The sequence below is a fragment of the Mirounga leonina genome, unplaced genomic scaffold (assembly GCF_011800145.1).
Source record: "Mirounga leonina isolate KUSES-001 unplaced genomic scaffold, KU_Mleo_1.0 Mir_454, whole genome shotgun sequence".
Classification (NCBI taxonomy): Eukaryota; Metazoa; Chordata; class Mammalia; order Carnivora; family Phocidae; genus Mirounga; species Mirounga leonina.
The window spans coordinates 10,154,215-10,173,144 of record NW_023270763.1 but is presented as its reverse complement, the minus strand read 5'-3'; the positions used below and the strand labels follow the sequence as shown (position 1 = coordinate 10,173,144).

General features: G+C 53.3%; 1 long non-coding RNA gene across 1 annotated transcript; it reads left to right on the top strand.

Moving 5' to 3' along the window:
• The first annotated feature begins 230 nt into the window (after window positions 1–230).
• Window positions 231–3,803, top strand: LOC117999206. Its single transcript, XR_004676234.1, has 3 exons — window positions 231–333; window positions 2,134–2,276; window positions 3,766–3,803. It is a non-coding gene; the product is annotated as an uncharacterized LOC117999206 (long non-coding RNA).
• The last annotated feature ends 15,127 nt before the right edge of the window (window positions 3,804–18,930 follow it).

The following is an 18,930-nucleotide window of genomic DNA, read 5'->3' as shown; positions in this document are numbered from 1 at the left end:
CACCGCGGGGGGAGCGCCGCGCCCCCCGCCCCGCCCCCGGCGCCCCGAGCGCGCGCCGCCCCAGCGCCCGCCGCCAGGGGGGCCTGCGGGAGGGGCGCCCGCGGCCTCGGCGCCCCCTGGCTGCCCGGCGACGCCCCTCCGCCTCCCCAGCGCCCTGTCGGGGGCGGATTAGGAAGCCGGGGCGCGGAGGGGGGGAGGGGGGGCCGGGCGCGGGGTCAAGGTCACTCGGAGGGCGCGGGGAGGCACCCGGGAGCAGAGGCCAGCGCCTGGGCGCGGGCGCGGCGGCGGCTGGAGAACTGAAGTCGGCTGGCGGGTCACTCCCACCTTGCCCAGGTTAGCTTCCGGTGGCTGGTCCAGGTACCTCTTTCAGCCTTTGTCCCCGGGGGTGTGAAGGAAGGCAGTGGTATGCCCAAGGTCGCAGCAGATCCAACCGGAGGCGCCAAGGCCCGTCTTGTCTGGGCAGCCCTCCTTCTGGTCCCCGGACTCGGGCTTTTGCCGCCCGCTTCCCTTACCATCCCCACCATACCGGCCTTCCTATGGAACCAGGGAGCACACTTCCCATCCTGTCCAGAGCCATGCATCTTAATTCAGCACAAGGAGTGCTGCCCTGAGTCCTGTGCTAGGCCCTTGCTATGCTGGGCACCCCTGGGAGGGACAGAAGCCAGGCAGGCCCAACCCCACGAAGCTCCTGGCCTAGATGGAGAGAGCCAAATAGAGATTGAGAATCTTCCAGATCCCAGCAAAGCCCACGAGGTCTTTGCCCAGCCTCCTGCGACCCTGCTGGGCACAGAGCGGGCACTTTGGCAAAGGATCAACTTGGCCGACCAGCTCTAGCCCACAAGTCCATCGGACAGAACTCCTCCTGGGCAGGGCAGGTCCACAGTGCACAGCCGAAAGCCAAGCCCAGAGGGGCCCCGGGTGCCCACTGAATACCTTGCCCACGGCGTTGGCCAGAGGAGTGGGGACTGAGAATGAGGCCACGATGCCTCCATCCCGCACTGCCCTTTACCTTCTTGGGGGTATCTCCCTATCCCCGCCATCACCAGGAGGCCTGGAGACACCTTGACACCCTGTTGTGTGGCCCCGCCTTAGACCCACATCCCCACCTGCCCTCTGCTGGCCCAGGTGTGGCAACATCACCGAGGGGAAGAGCTAGGACCTAGAGACTGTGTGGGTACAAATCCTGGCTCTTCCTCTTAGCACCAGGTGACCTTGGGCAAGACACTTCACCTCCCTGCACCTCCATCCCCCCCTTTTTTGCAGCCTCTCAGTAAACTGAAGTGTGGCCCCATGGTGGATGACAGTGATGATGGGCACTCTTTTTTAAGCATCACTAAGGCTTGGGGGTGTCTTGTGTTGGCCTCCTTTTACGATGAAGGGAAGTGACTTGCTTAGGGACATACAGCATGTGCATGGCGTGGCTGGCTCTGTCTCGGTAGCCCTGGTTCATCCCACTAGCCTACGGTCCCTCCATCCCACCTGCAGCGGCCCATGAGGTGTTGGAGGTAAGACGTGGCCTCCGTGGGCCCAGCTGGGGCACGCCGGTCCCCGGAAGGGCCGGCTGGTTGGGCTGTCGGTTTCTAGGGAGAATGCTTTCCAGACCCCAAGTCCTGGAGCAGAGAACCAGAAGCCTCTGCAGCCCAGGGCCACCACCCCCTCCTTCCCCAGGGAGCTGAGCCCTGGCTGGGGAGGGAGCACCCGTGTGTGCTCAGTACTGCCCTCTGCAGGCAGAATCCAGAGCAGCAATAATGCGAGTGGAGTGCTGGGGCTCCACGCTCTCTTCCAGGCTCGGGGCTGCTCTTCTAGTCCAGAACAGCCAGCCTGAGCCCCACCTTGCTCAGGCAGACTGGGGGCAGTGTGGTACAGCAGAAGGCCTTGGCTAAGGCCCTGCATGTCTAGGTCTCTCGCTCCACTATGTGTGACATCCAGGCTTCACGTTCGCTGACTGTGTCTTCTGGGCCGAGTCGATTGACCTCTCTGGGCCTGAGCTTCCTCATCCATAATATGGAGACAAGATAGTCCTTTCTCTGTACGATGGCTATGAGGACTGAAGGACATACGACACGGGAAGAATGCTTGGGGTAGAGACTGGTGCATGCACATTTGCACTGGCCATACCTTGTCTTTCCTCAGGCCTGGCCGCATCCCCCATACTGCACAGACCTGGAAACAGGCTCCACTCACTGCCTTCCCCTTATCAACCTCGAAGCCGTAGGACTCCCTCCATCACAAAGCCTCTTCCATGCTTGTCATCTTCCCGAGGACCCTCCCAGCAGGTGGGCCTGTCAATCCCCATTTCACAGATGGGGATGCAAGATGCCAGGGCATTTGTGGAAGTGAGCATGTCCCCAGGGTGTCCTGTATCCCCGTCCATCCAGAGACTCCCTGTCAGGAGCTGGTCTATCCCTCCTGACCCAGTTCATGTGCTCCAGGGTCTCCGACCAGCAGACGGACAGCAGGGAGAGCTGCCCACAGGGACTCAGCTGCCATGCCCCAGTCCTGGGTCCCTGACCTGCGTGCATCATTTCCTTTCCCAAGATTCTGGACCACTTCTCCTGGCTCCTTGGAGATTAAGACTCCAGGGGATCAGGGAACAGATAGAGGGACAGCCCCGCTGCCCCCAAAAAGGTAACCCTTAACATGGGGCAAGCCTCTGGGGAGCCTGGGACTATGCTACCCTAGACATGACCACGGGGGCCAAAGGTGAGGACAGTGAACCCAAGCACTTTCATCTTACAGGTAAGCAGCCCGCATTACAGAGAGGGAAGGACCGGCTCACAGCAGCCCCGCGGTGGGTGTCCGGGGGCGGACCTCAGGACTCCCGATCCCCAACCTGCCACTCCTTTGTACCATCTCCATGGGTTTCCTTGGCTTTTCAGGAAATGATTTTCTCTAATAATTAGTATTCATCCTTTAAAAATAAGACTCGAACAGCTTCTGGAACCAGCTACTCGCTTTTCTCTTCAGAGGGTATCTCCTGCTCCATCATGGAAATCAAAGGGAAAATAAGATTCAGTGTATGGAAATGGGCTTTGAAGGCAGTGGGCAGGGTCCATACAACAAGGGCGGACAAGACGGGTGTAGACTCAGGAGCCTAGCTGGGACGCTCAGGCGATATGGGGGCCACATAGCACCCGAGGGTAGGTGATGGGCTTGCTCGGGGGTGGGGGTGGCTCCTGAGTCTGTGACCCAGCTCCCCCCTCCCCTGACCCACCCACAGACGGGCCATCCCCCAGGCCACCAGCAACTCCTTTCATTCCCAAATCTGTCCATGGCTGCTAAGGACAAAACTCATTTCTTTCACTGGGGTGTCTGATCAGCAGAGGAACCTCTTAGAGTCCTCCTAGCCTTCTGGACCCAACAAAATAAAGCCCTCGCTTTGGGATTTCAGGCGAGCCAAGGCCGGAAGCTAGGAGGTCTGCCACCAGGGCATGGGCAGACCTTCGGCCTCAGCCCCCCAGGCCCCAGGGTTTGGCCCTGTCGAGTAGTCTGGCCAACAGAGATAGGATGTGGGCCACAAATGCGTGCCACAGCGGAAATTTTAAGTTTCCTAGTAGCTGCATTGAAAAAAAAAGTGGGGGTGCCTGGGTGGCTCAGTCGTTAGGCGTCTGCCTTCGGCTCAGGTCATGATCCCGGGGTATCCACCTGAGCTGAGGCCATGCCCCTGGCCCCATGGGGAATGGCGAACCCACTGGACAGCCCCCTCCAGCCTCCATAAATTAAAAAAAAAATCTTTAAAAAAGATTTTATTTATTTATCTGACAGAGAGAGACACAGCGAGAGAGGGAACACAAGCAGGGGGAGTGGAAGAGGGAGAAGCAAGCTTCCCGTGGAGCAGGGAGCCCGATGTGGTACTTGATCCCAGGACCCCGGGATCATGACCTGAGCCGAAGGCAGACGCCTAACGACTGAGCCACCCAGGCGCCCCAATAAAATCTTAAAAAAAAAAAAATTTTAAAAAGTGAAGAAGAAACAGGTGAAATTAATTTCAACAATAAATGTTACTCAATGCAGCCTTGTAGTCGATGTATGCAGTCCAAATGGTATGCATTTCAACACGTAATAATATCTTGAAAAATGGAGATGTTTTATAGGTCTTTGCCTTAGACGAAGTCTTTGCTATCCAGTGTCTGTATTACCCTTAGAACACCTCTCAGTTCGGCCGAGACAGACTTTCATACATGGCTAGTGGCTAAGGGTCATGTGAGAGGTCAGCTCACTGCTGACTTTGGGGAGCCCGGGGCTCAGTTTCCTCATCTTGTGTGCTTGTTAAAGGCCCAGGCCCAGGCCCTTCCCGGAGATGTGTTGGCTTAGACCCTGGAGGGCTGGGAGGGAGGCCTGGGACTTGGCCCTACAGAACACAGTCCCTAGCTCTTCTGATACACACTCAAGTTGAGGGAGTGCCGTTCAAGCTCTGCTATCTGTGATTCGACCAAACCCAGCCACACAGGATTGGCCCACTGCCTCGCCCCTTGTGCCACAATGCTGGTTGCCCTGTCCCTGAGATGGGAGGGCCCAGGGTCCACACCAAAGTACCATGTCTGTCCTGGGTATCACGCAGACCCAGCGCCAGAATCTGGGGCTCTGGGCCAGCCGCGGTGGCGTATCAGGAGTGAGCCAGAGGGGTATCCACCTGAGCTGAGGCCATGCCCCTCGCCCCATGGGGAATGGTGAACCCACTGGACAGCCCCCTCCGGCCTCCATGCCACAGGCCCACTGGGCCAGGGCCTCAGCGCTTCCTAAAATATCTCTCTCTTGCCCTGGGATTTTCTGGGATCCCAGGGCCCTGTTGCAGCCCCTCACCTGCAGCGGAAGAGTCCCCCTTTACCCCTACCAGCCTGCCGTACCCCCGCAAGGAGGGATCTGCCCAGGTCTTGGAGTCAGAGCTTTGCTTTTGCATCATGGAAGGAAAGCCGGCCTTTGCACGGTGTCCTGAACCCAGTGCCCTGCCTGCCCCCCGCCAGGCCAGCCCCTCATCCTCTTGGTCTCAGCCCTCCCCACCTCACAGGCCTGAGCAAGGCTCCCAGAGCCCTCAGGCACTCGTGAGTACTGGCCGGTTGATTTTACATTGGGTGGGTGATGATTTGATCCCTGTTTGACTCACCCTTATCCTCACCCTCCTCCACGTCCCTGGCACCCAGGCTAGCACACAGAACAAACGTTTGCGGAATGAAGGAATGAATGAACGGACACGGGGCTCCTCTCTCTGCTGCCAGCTGCATTGCTGAGCTCCGTTTTCTCTCCCTCTGTTCCCCTCCGTCTGTCAGTCGCCGCCTTTGCAGGGAGCTCTCTTGAGCAGGACCCCTTGCTCTGTGCGCCTCCCTGCCTCGAGCCTCCTCTCCGGTGCCTCCTCCTCTGACTCTCCTCCGCTGGAATCTGTCAAGAACAGAGAGAGGCATGTAATTGAGTCGGGGCCGTCTCCATGGCTGCAGCCGTGGAGTAACTGAAAGATCAATTTGGAAAGCCTAGCTCGGTAATAATTGCGCCTTAATAGTTTCTGTGAGGCAGAGTGGGGCTTGGTGCACGGTGGTCAGGACAACCCCAGGACCCTGGCAGGAAAAGGCCACCCGGAGGCCCTCAGGAGCCCTGGGCCAGGCTCTGGAGGGTACTTGGCCTTGGCCAGAAACAGGAGGGGAGTGGAAGCCGGGGGGGGGGGGGGGGGGGGGGGGGAGCGGGTCTCACCCCCCCCACCCCCCCCCACGCCTCCCAGAGGTGGCCCTGCCCCCTGCTCCTACCCTCTGTGGCCCACTCCTGTTTATAATTTATGCTTATGATCGGAATTATCAGCAATAATGATAACATGATTATAATTGCTGAGCTGCTGGGCTCAATTGCAGCGCTGTTGGTAAATATTATGATAGAGAGTAGCGTGAGGTCACTGCCTCCCAGAGCTTGAGGGATGGGGTGGGGGATGGAAGTGCCAGGAGGGGTGGCGTGGTCCCTCCCCTGCCCCAGCCAAGCCCACCCACCCTCTCCAGAGAACTCGCTCACCCATTCACCCAACAACCCTCCCTGCTGAAATCTAACTGAAATCACTCCTGCTTTAGGCTCAGCCGCAAGCACTTAGAAGCCTGGGGGGTGTGGGGGATACCATCTGTTGCCCCACCAACAGAGGGCACTCCAAGGTTGTGGCATGACTTCCACCTGGGAGGTGAGGTGGCCCGAGGATGGTCCTTCCACACCCAAGCTGGTGTGAGTGGTGACTCAGTCCCACAGGAACTCAGGGGTGGCCTGGGGGTCTTGGCGGGGGGCTAAGGGGCAGGGCACAGAGTTCCTGGGGGACAGGGGACATTTCCAGCACCCAGAGGCCTTCCTTTCTGCTCAGGAGAAGTGAGTCTAGAGCCCGGGGTAGGAACAGGGATGACAGCCTGCCTCAGACGTAAAAAATGGCCCCTTCGAGAGAGCCCACCAAAATAACCCAGGGACAGGGGTGAGAGGTGGCCTGGCTGCGTCCCCGTGGAACCAGGCCCTCCCTCGGCCTGTGCCCTCCAGCCTCAGTCCCTGCTCTGGTCCGTGTCAACGAGCTCAAGTGCACGTCCAGGAAGGGCTGGTGGCGCTGAGAGCTGGTCAAAGGCTGTGAGCAAGAACAGCAATGCCCAAGGGGAAGGCCGAGGTGGCAAGGACAGGACAGCATCCATGGGCCGCCCGTGGCAAGGAGAGGCTCAGCACCCCCACTGGTAGTTGGGGGCTCTGAGGCGCAGAGATTCCCCCCCCAAGCTCACAGAGTCGCAAGCGGCAGGGCGACATCTGCCCCAGGCCCAGGGGTGGGACAGGACAGAGCCTACGGGCCCCCCAGCCCCTGACTTGCTGCATTATTCATAAGCCCGACATTCCCCCAGGGGTAAACATTCAGGAGGAGCATTTCAAATCCACTTTCCTGCTCTGGAAAATAAATCAGCAGAGAATGCCTGCGCACTTGGAGGCGGTGGGCCGGGCTCAGCGGAGCCCTGGGAACACTCATAGATGGCCTATTTCTGTCCCCTCAACCGGGGCCCCTGAATGGCAGGCCCAAGACCCACGAGGTGGGCCAACCGAGTGCGGGCCAGACTGCAGCCCCCATCTGTCCCCTTGGGACCAACTGCCAATTCACCACCGAGGCCTCGCCTGCAGGGTCCCCCGAGGCTGCCGCCCAGAACCCCTTGAGATCTCAGAAGGGAAGTGTCCTTCAGGTGACAGGGTGGGGACTGTTTGCTCCCCTAGGAGACTCTTCACTCCAGCGCAGGGAGTCAGGAGTTGCTGCGTGACCACAGGCAAGTCTCTTCCCCTCTCTGGGCTTCTGCTTTTTCATTTTTAAATGAGAGGAGTTCTCTAACATCCTAATGAATTCCCCTCAGCTTCGTCCTAAATGGTGGCCATCTGAGCCAGAACCAAAGAGAACCAAGCAATCAAGAGAAAGCGGCTGTTCAGCCTAATGGTTAAGAGTGCAAGTTCCAGGGTGCCTGGGTGGCTCAGTTGGTTAAGCGACTGCCTTCGGCTCAGGTCATGATCCTGAATCGAGTCCCGCATCCGGCTCCCTGCTCGGCAGGGAGTCTGCTTCTCCCTCTGCCCCTCCCCCCTCTCATGTGCGCGCTCTCTCTCTCTCATTCTCTCTGTCTCAAATAAACAAAATCTTTAAAAAAAAAAAAAAAGTGCAAGTTCCAGGGCGCCTGGGTGGCTCAGTCGTTAAGCGTCTGCCTTCGGCTCAGGTCATGATCCCAGAGTCCTGGGATCGAGTCCCACATCGGGCTCTCTGCTCAGCGGTAAGCCTGCTTCTCCCTCTCCCACTCCCCCTGATTGTGTTCCTGCTCTTGCTGTCTCTGTCAAATAAATAAATAAAATCTTAAAAAAAAAAATCTTAAAAAAAGAGTGCAAGTTCCAGAGGCGTGGGTGGGCAGCTCAGTCGGTTGAGTGTCTGCCTTCAGCCCAGGTCATTGTCCCCAGGGTCCTGGGATCGAACCCCATACGGGGCTCCCCGCTCAGCAGGGAATCTATTTCTCCCTCTCCCTCTGACCCTCCCCCCCCGGCTTGTTCTCGCTGTCTCTCTCATTCAAGTAAATAAATAAAATCTTTATAAAAAAAAAGTAAAGGAATAAAGAGAACCGCACAAGACACACTTCTCTTCCTGCCTGGCCCCTGAATAGTTCACACCCAGGGCCCGGACCAGCTCTGTAATTGCAGAATGAAAACGGGGTGCACATTGTTCAAAAAAGCAGGAAAAAATGTGTCTTTAAAGGTATTGAAATAAACTTTTTTCTTTCTTCCACTGTCTTCCAACAGATGATGATTTCTTTTTTTTTTTTTGAAGATTTTATTTATTTATTTGACAGAGAGATAGACAGAAGAGCACAAGCAGAGGGAGTGGCAGAGGAAGAGGGAGAAGCAGGCTCTGCACTGAGCAGGGAACTCGATGCGGGACTTGATCCCAGGACCCTGAGATCATGACCTGAGCCGAAGGCAGACGCTTAACCATCTGAGCCACCCAGGCGCCCCAGATGGTGGTTTCTTAACAATTTGCTACTTAATGTCGTTCTAAGTAACGAAAAATTAAAATTTAAAGTGGCATCTTGCTCTCTTACCTTTACCATTCTTCTTTATATTGCTCAAGGCCAAGGCCAAGTCATCTCTGCACCCAACGTCAGGCTCGAACTCATGACACTGAGATCAAGAGTCGTATGCTCTTCCAACTGAGCCGGCCGGGTGCCCCCGAATGCCAGTTTTAAACAAAGCTATGAGAGCATTTGACCTCTACGTGGAATCACTGAATTTACACAGTTTATATCATGCCGTGTACGTTAGCATGCACAGGTATACCTCAGAAACACCGCGGGGTTAGTCCCAGACCACCGCAGTAAAGCGAGCATTGCAATGGAGTGAGTATCTCAATAAAGCAAGTCAAATGATTTTTTTTGGTTTCCCGGTACATAGAAAAGTTACCTTTATGCTATACTGTAGTCTATTAAGTGCAATCACGTTATGTCTCAACAAACTGGGCATGCCTTAATTTTAGAATACTTTATTGCTAAAAAATGCTAAGCATCGTCTGAGCCATCAGTGACTCATAATCACCGAACGCAGATTGTTGTGACAAATATAATACAATGAGAACGTTTGAAATATTGTGAGAATGACCAAAATGTGACGCAGAGACACGAGGTGAGCAAATGTGGTTGGAAAAAAACGGCGCCGATAGGCATGCTCGATGCTGGGCCTGCCACAAACCTCCAATTTGTAAAAAACACAGTATCTGCGAAGTGCAACAAAATGAGGTATTGCGTTCTTTCTCCAGCAGTGGAGAAAGTCATCACCTCCAGCTGCTCTCGCTGAGTAATGGGCCTAAATTTCTGCTGCAGCTGCCCCCCACCAGCTCTTCATCCCCCCAGAAACCAGAGACCTGCCCTCCCACACCTGCTGCTCCTGAGCTGTGCAGCCTTGAGTAGGCACCTCCCCTCTCTGAGCCTCACTTTCCCTGGGGTGATGGCGGGGTCAGCTTGCCGTCAGCCAGGTCAGGGGAGCCGTGGTCGTTCTATCTGGTCCACCTCTGTCGCACTGGAGACATTTGAGGGAACTCTCAGTGTTCATGGCCACCCAGCCTGGCCCCCTTCTTGGGGTGGGGGATGTTCACGCCAAAGTGCATGGGTTTCCTACCCACTTGGAGTTTCTGCTGACACAGCCGTATTTTCAGCACCGGCATTGTGCTCGTATTTGGGTCAGACCTATTTTAACTCCGCTGGGACCAGAGCTGAGCTGAGATGGCCTTCCGGGGCTGACACAGAGAAGTACTGGTGGGTTCAGCCCAGCTGGGTTGCTGAGGGCCCGGGGGGTGAGGGGGCAGCAGAGGGAGGAGGAGGGAGGTGTGAAGGGGGGCAGCAAGGGGCAGAGAGCCTTGACCCCCAAACCCCGGCCCGTCTGGGGCCCCTTCACCCTCTCCCTTCCTGGGAGACCCCTGACACACACTTAGCTGGTGAGGAGGGGAGGGAGCCCTGGATGGAGCCTCAGGGGACATGGTTTACGTCCACCAATGTGCTGGTGTGGACTGCCTCGATTTCCCCACCTGTGTGATGACAGGCTGCTTTGGTGATGCTAACCAACATGTCCAGGTTCTTGTATCCCTACAGTTAAGAGGGGCCCTGACTTGGGGTGCCTGGGTGGCTCAGTCGGTTAAGTGTCTGACCTCCACTCGGGTCATGATCTCAGGGTCCTGGGATCGAGTCCCGCATCAGGATCGCGCTCAGCAGGGAGCCTGCTTCTCCCTCTGCCTGCCGCTCCCCCTGCTTGTGCTCTCTCTCTCTCTCTCAAATAAATAAATAAAACCTTAAAAAAAAAAAAAAAGAGGACCCCTGACTGGTATCTTGGTATAGCCACCCATTACCTGTGTGACTCTTGTCAAGTTACAAAACCTCTCTGTGCCTGACTGTCCCCGCTGCAAAATGGGGATAAAAATAGGAGCAATCTCATGAGGCTGTTGGGAGTGAGGTGACAGATGGTACGTGAGAAGGGGCAGGTGGCCCCCGCCTGGCACGCGGTAACCGCTCGGCAGGAGGTAACTGGTGGTGGTGGCCGCGTTGCTTCCCGACTGGTCGTCCAGCCAAGGTGGCCCTCACCTCCCACCCCTCCTCAGCCCCGGCCCGAGCCACGGAGACCCGGGGCTCATTGACATTCCGACCACCGGGATCCTCACCCGGCCTGAGCAAACCTAACCCGCGTCTATCTATCGCCGGATCTGGTAATTAATACCCTTGACGGTTTTTATTGGAATGAAGCAGGGCCTGCACATGACTTGCTTTTTAATTAATAACCAGTCTCTCTCCCCACTCTCCTCCCCTCCTCCTGCCGTCCTTGAGGACAGGCTGGGGTGAGGGGCCGGGAGTCACCCAGGCCAGTTCAGCCAGCTTCAGAGGGAGGGGTGAATGGCGGAGCACAGGGAGGTAGCCCTGTGGCCATTCCCCTGCATACACCCCGAACATTCTCTGTGATGGACGGAAGAGCCGGCTGCAGGCGGGGCCGGGCCCAGGGGATGCCCCCGACGTGGCCTCCGATCTTGGGGAGCTTGTAGCCCAGGGTGGCCAGACCCACAGGCACATCAACGCCAAGAGCAGGTGCTGGAGAAGTGTCTGAGGAGCAGAGCCAGAAACAACCAGCTCCACCCAGAGGCACCGGGAGGGTGGTTTTGAGCGGGAGCTGCAAAGATGACGTAGTTCTCCTGGGTGGAGAAGAGGGGACACTGCTGTCCCAGGCAGCAGGAGCGGTCTGGGCAAATGCTCAGATCAGGGTGAGGTGGGATCCCTGGGGAGCACTAGGGACGGGGGAGGGGGGGTGGGGGCGGCGAGGGACCAGGCACAGCAGGCCTTGAGCGCAGGACTGAGACTTTACCCTGGGGGTAAAGGGCAGCCACAGCAGGTTATATACAGAGGAGTGACAGGGTCAGATCTGATGTGTAGAACCATCGCCTGGGTGTCCACCGTGTGAAAGGGACTGGGGAGGTCCCGAGATGTTGACACCAGGTCCAGGCTGAGGCTCTAAGGCCTGGCCACCACACCAGGGGCCCAGCAGTCTGGACCTTCTCAGCCACGGTGCCTGGCAGCCTCGCTCCAACCCCAAACTTACCTCCTCACTCCTGCTATTTTTAATGTAGCCACCTCCTTGAGATTCAAATGAGCATCTCCAATCTGGGCTCCTTTGCATAATTCCTCTCAATTAACATTTCCAAGGTGCCAAAGAAGATAGTACACACACAGCCCCAAGTGGGGACCCCGTCACTCTGGAGGGACCCGGCTTCCCGGGAGAGAAGCAAACTCCCGTTGTTCTAAAAGCTGAGCCTCAGACAGAGACTGAAATGCAAGTGCGCCTGTAGGGGCTCTTGCCTTGTCTGGGTCTCGGTTTCCCCATCTGTGAAATGAGGGGCCAGGTGGTGTGATCCCTCCTGGCTCCGAAACCACACATACAGTCTCCTTTCCTCCTGGCAAACGTGTGAAGGTAATGAGGATGATGAACCCATTTAACAGATGAGGAAAAGGAGATGAGAGAAAAGGAGGGATTTTTTTTTTAAGATTTTTTTTTCTTTTTATTTATTTATTTGAGAGAGAGAATGAGATAAAGCATGAGAGGGGGGAGGGTCAGAAGGAGAAGCAGACTCCCTGCTGAGCAGAGAGCCCGATGCGGGAGTTGATTCAGGGACTCCAGGATCATGACCTGAGCCAAAGGCAGTCGCTTAACCAACTGAGCCACCCAGGCGTCCCAAGAAAAGGAGGGATTTGCCTGTGGCCACTCAGGGCTTCAGTGGTGGAATTACACCCGGTGCTTTCACCTTACCAAGTAGGGTCTCCTGCGCACTATGGGTGCCCCAGGTATTTGGGGAGATCACACCCTCACGGGAAAACATGTAAGCAAAAGCGAGGCAGGTGAGCCAGGGCCATGGTCTCTGAGGGCTGAGGCAGCCAGGAAACCTTTCCTTTCGTTCTCTGGGTCTCAGCTCCAACTTGCCTCCTCCAAGAAGTCTTCCCCGATCTCTGGCTCCTCTGAGCTACTTTATCCCCTGCTGTCCACATCGCCCACCGTCACCTGAAGCTTTCAGGTGGTCCTCTTCTCTCAGGATGAGCTGGTCTCCTCACCAGACCATGGCTTCACAGAGGACAGGGATGGAGTCCCCTTCTTTCCTGGCCTGGCCTGGACAATCAGGACTGGCCGATCCTGAATGCTTGCATTTCCAGCACATGGCAGGACACTCCACGCGCAATGGACATGTGAATGAGCTACGCTCCCGGATGGCTGGGACCATGCTGTCTCCTCTTTTTTGGCCAACACCTCCTACTCCAGGATTTCCTTGTGCGGGGCTGAGCTTCCGGTTGGTGCTCGATAAGGCGTTTGAGGATTTAGGTCAATTTACTTCTCATCTGCAAACTGAGAATCCTTGGGCATTTTACGGAGCACCTGCTAGGTATATGGTGCAGCGGCAGACCCTGGGCCCCACAGAGGAAGCAGATCTGCCCACCCCTGTCTTCTCAGACCCGGCACACCTGGGAGTAAATACCAGGTAATTAGAGAGAGAAAGAGAGAGGAGGACGGAGAGAGAGACAGCAAAAAGAGACACTAACGGCTGAACTGGACATAAATGGTGGGAGAGGAACGGGAGACCCTTGACCCCTGAGGGGCTGGAGGTGGTGACCCAGCCCCCCACTGTCCCCCTCAGTGGGACGATCCTGAGGCATATGGTCCCCAGCTTTCAGAGGGCCCCTAGCAAGACTGAACCTCTGAACTCACCTGCTCACTAATGCATTCTTTACCGGCTTTCCTCCCCGTCCTCACAGACATCCCACAGTCACCTCCCAACTACTCGCCCCCATATCCTTGGGAAATCCAAGTGAAGACAGCCAGAATTCCTCTTTCTCTGAGATCGACTCTGCCGGGAAGGAGAAGAGGCATTTTGGACGAGGTGGGAGAAGTAGACTAAGGTGGATCAGCAGAAGCCACGGGGACGGGGGGGGGGGGTCCACAGCTGTAAAGGTTGAGACACCCCAGAAGTAAGGATCTGTAGAAAATCCTTCCATTTATTCAGTTGTCTGGACTGCACCTCATTCCAAAGAGGATTGGAGCCCACTTTTACCCACACATACATAAAACTCATGGTAGTTGGGGTCACCCTGTGCCTTATGAAGTGACGTCCCATTGCAGGAGCTTGGTCCTTAAAGTCACAGCTTCAGCCTCCCTCTGCCCGGACAAAAGCCATCCTCTGGTCTCTGTTGGGTGCAGGAGAGTAAGTTTCATGTACTGGGTTTTTATCTTTTTCTTATTGATGTGTAGGAATTCTTTATATATGATAGACCACAACTCTTTGTCAGTTATGCGCTCTGCAAATCTTTTCCCAAACTAAGATTTATCTTTCATTTTGTTTAAATGTGTTATTTATTAGAAGTTTTAGATTTTTAATTTAGTCACACTTGTCAGTATTTCTCTTTAATGCGTGCTGCATCTTGTTTTAGAAAAACTTTCTATGGCCAATTTCTGTTGGTGGCCTCCAATACCCATTCTACTCTTCTTCCTTTGTAACAGAATTTCAGGTTTTAGCTAAATGTATTGCCAATCCAGCTAAAAGATTACATTTCCTAGTCTCCTTTCCAGCTGGGTGTGACCATTATACTGACATCTGGCCAATGAAATGTGACTGAAAATGTTTTGTGGGACTTGTAGAACATGTCCCTTCCTTACCTTCCTCATTCTGCCATCCAGAAGGCAGATGTGGGCTCCTGGCTGGCTTAGTCGGTAGAGCAGGTGACTCTTGATCTCAGGGTGGTGAGTTCAAGCCCCACGTTGGGCGTGGAGCCTACGTAATAATAAATAAATAAATGAAAAAATTTAAAAGGCAAACGTAATGGTTGGAGCTCCAGCAGTCATTTTGAATGTTGAGGTAATCTCAATATTGAAGCAATATGCTGAGGATGGCAAGACGTAGGGTTAAAAGCTTCATTCTTTTTTTTTTTTTTTTTTTAGAGAGAGAGAGAGTGAGTGCATAGGAAAAGGATAAAGGGAGAGGGAGAGAGAGAATCAAGCCCACATGGGGCTCAATCCCACGACCCTGAGATCATGACCTGAGCCAAAATCAAGTCAGAAGCTTAACTGACTGAACCACCCAGGCTCCCCAGAAGCCTCCTTCTGATATTACTATGAATCAGTCACATTTCTGGTTTTATTTTGTTTTGTTTTATTGCCTACCCCTAGCGTGATTATACCTGAGAAAGAGATGATCATAAATATGAGAGTTTACTATGGCTCTGGGTTTTTCTAATCGCATACACTTCCCTATCCTACATTTTCTTTTAAAAGTTTATGACTTTACTTTTCCCACATAGTTCTTGAATTCATGGGGAGCTGGGTTTTGCTTCTGTGGGAGGTGGAAATCTAATTTTATTCTTTTTCCATATGGACAGCTAATTGTCCTAGCATCGTTTATTAAATAGTCCAAAACAAAATATAAGGTGTTTTGGAAGAAATCTAGTACAAGTTGCTCCAGACTTTATAGATAACATTGTAAAATTAATGTAAATTTTAAAAACAGATAAATGGAAAGTCATACCATGCTCACGGATGGAAAGATAATTCCTGGGGTGCCTGGGTGGCTCGGTTGGTTAAGCATCTGACTCTTGATCTCAGCGCAGGTCTTGATCTCAGGGTCGTGAGATCGAGCCCTGTGTTGGGCTCTGTGCTGGGTGTGGAGCCTACTTAAAAAAAAAAAAAAGAAGAAGAAGAAGAGATAATTCCTTCCAGAATTAATTTATAAATTCAATGCCATCCTACTCAAATCCTGATGTGGGTTCTTCAAGTTATATATGCAAAGATAAAATAAAACAAAAACAAGCTAGGAAGTTAGGGGAAATAGCCCAGGAAAATAAGATGCTGGCCAGAGGTGAGGGCTCATGAGTTTGTCAGGGGCAGGGGCCACACATTTCCCTTCGAAATTTTTGGCAACCAATACACAGGGAGACACAATCCATTTTTATCTAAAGGATAAAAAAGAAAAGGCACTTCGTTACCAGGTAAACACAATTGTTTGTGGAAGCGGTGGAGGGACTGGGGGTACCAGCTAAGGGGCACGGGGGTTTCTTTTGGGGTGTAATGAAAATGTTCTAAAACCTAGAGATGACGGTTGCCCAACTCCGTGAATATACAAAACACCATCGAATTGCGCACTTTAAGTGGGTGAGTTGTATAGCATGCAAATTCTATCTCAAGAAAGCTGTTAAAAAAAATGAAAGGGGAACAAAGAAGAACTCACAGTAAGGCACCCTAGATGTGTGGGTGTAAGCCATGTGGCTCGCTGGCAAACCCTCGGGGATAAACTGGCTCTAAACCAGACCTCGGGAACTCAGTGGGGTGATTTGCTGAAATGAGTTGTTACCTAAAAGTCTGTAAAAGGCTGGAGCGTTTCCAAGCGTTGTGACCCCGGATGGAGTGTCTGATGGAGATAATGAAGGGGCAGGCCAGATCTGGTTCAGGCCCTGCCTGTTGCAGAATGCTTCCTTTTTTGTTTAAAAAAAAAAATTTTTTTTTTTAAATTGAGGTATTACATCCAGGAAAAGTATATAAATCATCTGTGTGCAGCATATTGGATTTTATAAACTGAACACTTCCATGTGACCAGCACCCAAATGAAGAAATAGGATATGCCAGGCCCCCAGAAGTTCCTTAGACCTCCTGCTAGTCATTACCTTGGAGGGAGACGACCCTGACTTTGATTACTGTTGTCTGTTTTATTCCTTATCCACATGGAACTCTCCAGTATGTGCTGTTTTATCTGACATCTTTCATTTTATTTTATGTATTGATTTTTAAGATTTTATTTATTTATTTGACACAGAGAGAGAGACAGCGAGAGAGGGAACACAAGCAGGAGGAGTGGGAGAGGGAGAAGCAGGGAGCCCGATGCGGGGCTCCATCCCAGGACCCTGGGATCATGACCTGAGCTGAAGGCAGATGCTTAACGGACTGAATCACCCAGGCGCCCTGTGGCATCTTTCATTTTAATGGAGCAGTGCTTTTAAAAGAAAAAAACCTGTCACCCAGTTACCTAGAAAGAAAGAAAGAAAGAAAGAAAGAAAGAAAGAAAGAAAGAAAGAAAGGAAGGAAGGAAGAAAAGAAAATGGAGAAAAAAGTCAACCTATTACTTTTCTGTTCTTTTTTTTTTTTTTTTTAAGATTTTATTTATTTGACAGAGAGAGACAGAGTGAGAGAGGGAACACAAGCAGGGGGAGTGGGAGAGGGAGAAGCAGGCTTCCTGCAGAGCGGGGAGCCCGATGTGGGGCTCCATCCAAGGACCCTGGGACCATGACCTGAGCCGAAGGCAGACGTTTAACGACTGAGCCACCCAGGCGCCCCTACTTTTCTGTTCTTTATAGCTGGGGGTGAGGGGTGGGAAGGAGGTGAGACAAGCCTGAAAGATGGACATTTTAGGGCATCCTGGGGACAGTGCAGAAAGTGCTGGGGAGGGCGCCTGGGTGGTTCAGTCGTTAAGCGTCTGCCTTCGGCTCAGGTCATGATCCCAGGGTCCTGGGATCGAGCCCCGCATCGGGCTCCCTGCTCAGCGGGAAGCCTGCTTCTCCCTCTCCCACTCCCACCTGCTTGTGTTCCCTCTTTCGCTTTGTCTCTCTCTGTTGAATAAATAAATAAAATCTTAAAAAAAAAAGAAAGAAAGAAAGAAAGTGCTGGGGAGGGGTGTCCCAATGTCACGCCTGAGCCCTGGGCCCGCATGCGAACCAATGTAGGTGAGCCCAAAGATGATCCCTGTTTGGGATAAACTCTACAGGAGTCCAGTGCTCCTTGACCTTCAGCCCGTTGGGACGATCCTTGCACGTATTTCTGCAGGGGACGATGTGAACAGTGCCCCCTGGAGTTGTGCAATATGGTGGCCCAGGTGTCACACTGTCTTCTGGAGAGCAGGACTGGACCATCTAGGAAATCGGTGTGTCAGGGTGGCCCGACAGAAAGCTGGGCCAGGGGCGGGCCCGGCGTTGACCCTTTCCTGTCCTGCCCTCCCTCATGCCATGTATCAGCACTCCAGCATCCCGTCCGACCAGTGTCCCACCAGAGGGTGGCGGCACGGGCAGGACGTCCTGCCCAGCATTCCCTCCAGATTGGTGGCACACTTGTGGCAGACTCTGCCCTGACTCCAAAGGCGTGGGTGTCAAGAGACCACAGATTCCAAGACATGTAGGTCTTTAAACAAAGCGCAGGTGGCATGAGGTTCTAGGTAACTCTGTGCTTGGGTGCCAGATGCGCAGAGGGTCCACTGAGCCTCTTGGAATGAGGTTTTCGGGGTAAAAGCAGTTGTGAAAGGCGAGGAGATTCATGGGGCAGCCTGAGGGGCACCGGCAGGGACAGTGAGGGGGATGAGTGAGGGCCCCCCCCCCCACCTCCTGGAGGGCACTGGGAGCCAGGGAAGCAGAGGGTGAGAGTCTGGACCCAGCCACATGGCCTGGGATTGCCATGCCTCCCGCCACTCACTACCCGCATGACCTTGAGCAAATGTTCACCCTCCTTGGGTCTCATCTGCTCAGCTGTAAAAGGGGATTGAGGACAACCCTAGAACCCTTATTGCATGGGGGGTTGTGAGAACCTAACGGCCGGATGATTAAAAAGAAGGAATCAAGGAGAGGAATGAGCATTTTAAACTGAGAAAAATCAAAAGCCAGCAAAGACTTACCGTGGATTTTTTTTTTTTTTTTTTAAGTATCGAGAAAAATTTTAGGTGAAAAGAACTAAAAGACCGGGCCCAACACGGTGGTGATTGTAAAATAGAAATGTGAGAGCTAAATTTCATCAAAGTCAAAATCAGCAAATATGAAGTTAAAATTTAAAACCAGGAAGTTGGGCTGAAAATTTACCGTGAGCAAGAGACAGAAGTTAAGAGGTTTAAAATAAAGGGAAAATAAAGTGACAAAGTGAATGTGATTTAAGGTGGAAGATCAAAGCGTGGAGTCTGAGATTAAAAGATTAAACATGTGAGCATTAAGTTGTAAGAATTTAAGAAGATCCAGACAACCACCCACGGGACGAACAGAGATTTTCCAGAGGACAAGACCGTGAATGAACCAACACCGAGAATGAAGACACTGATGTTTATCTTCTAAACAAGATGTGCACTTTATTTTTTATTTATTTATTTGGAGGGGGCAGAAGGAGAGGGAGAGAGAATCCCAAGCAGGTACCACGCCCAGCACGGAGCCTGACTTGGGGCTCGATCTCAGGACCCTGAGATCATAACCTGAGCTGAAATCGAGAGTTGGACACTTAATCGACTGAGCCACCCAGGCGTCGCCTGTCAACTATTTATTGAGCACCTACTATGTTCCAGGCACTGGGCTAAGAGTTAGGGACGTGCATGAGCTTATTGTGGGGCTTGCCCCTGGAGAGAGGTATTAGACAAGTTCCCTCTGAGGATGTCCCTTCAGACTATGGTGTGCG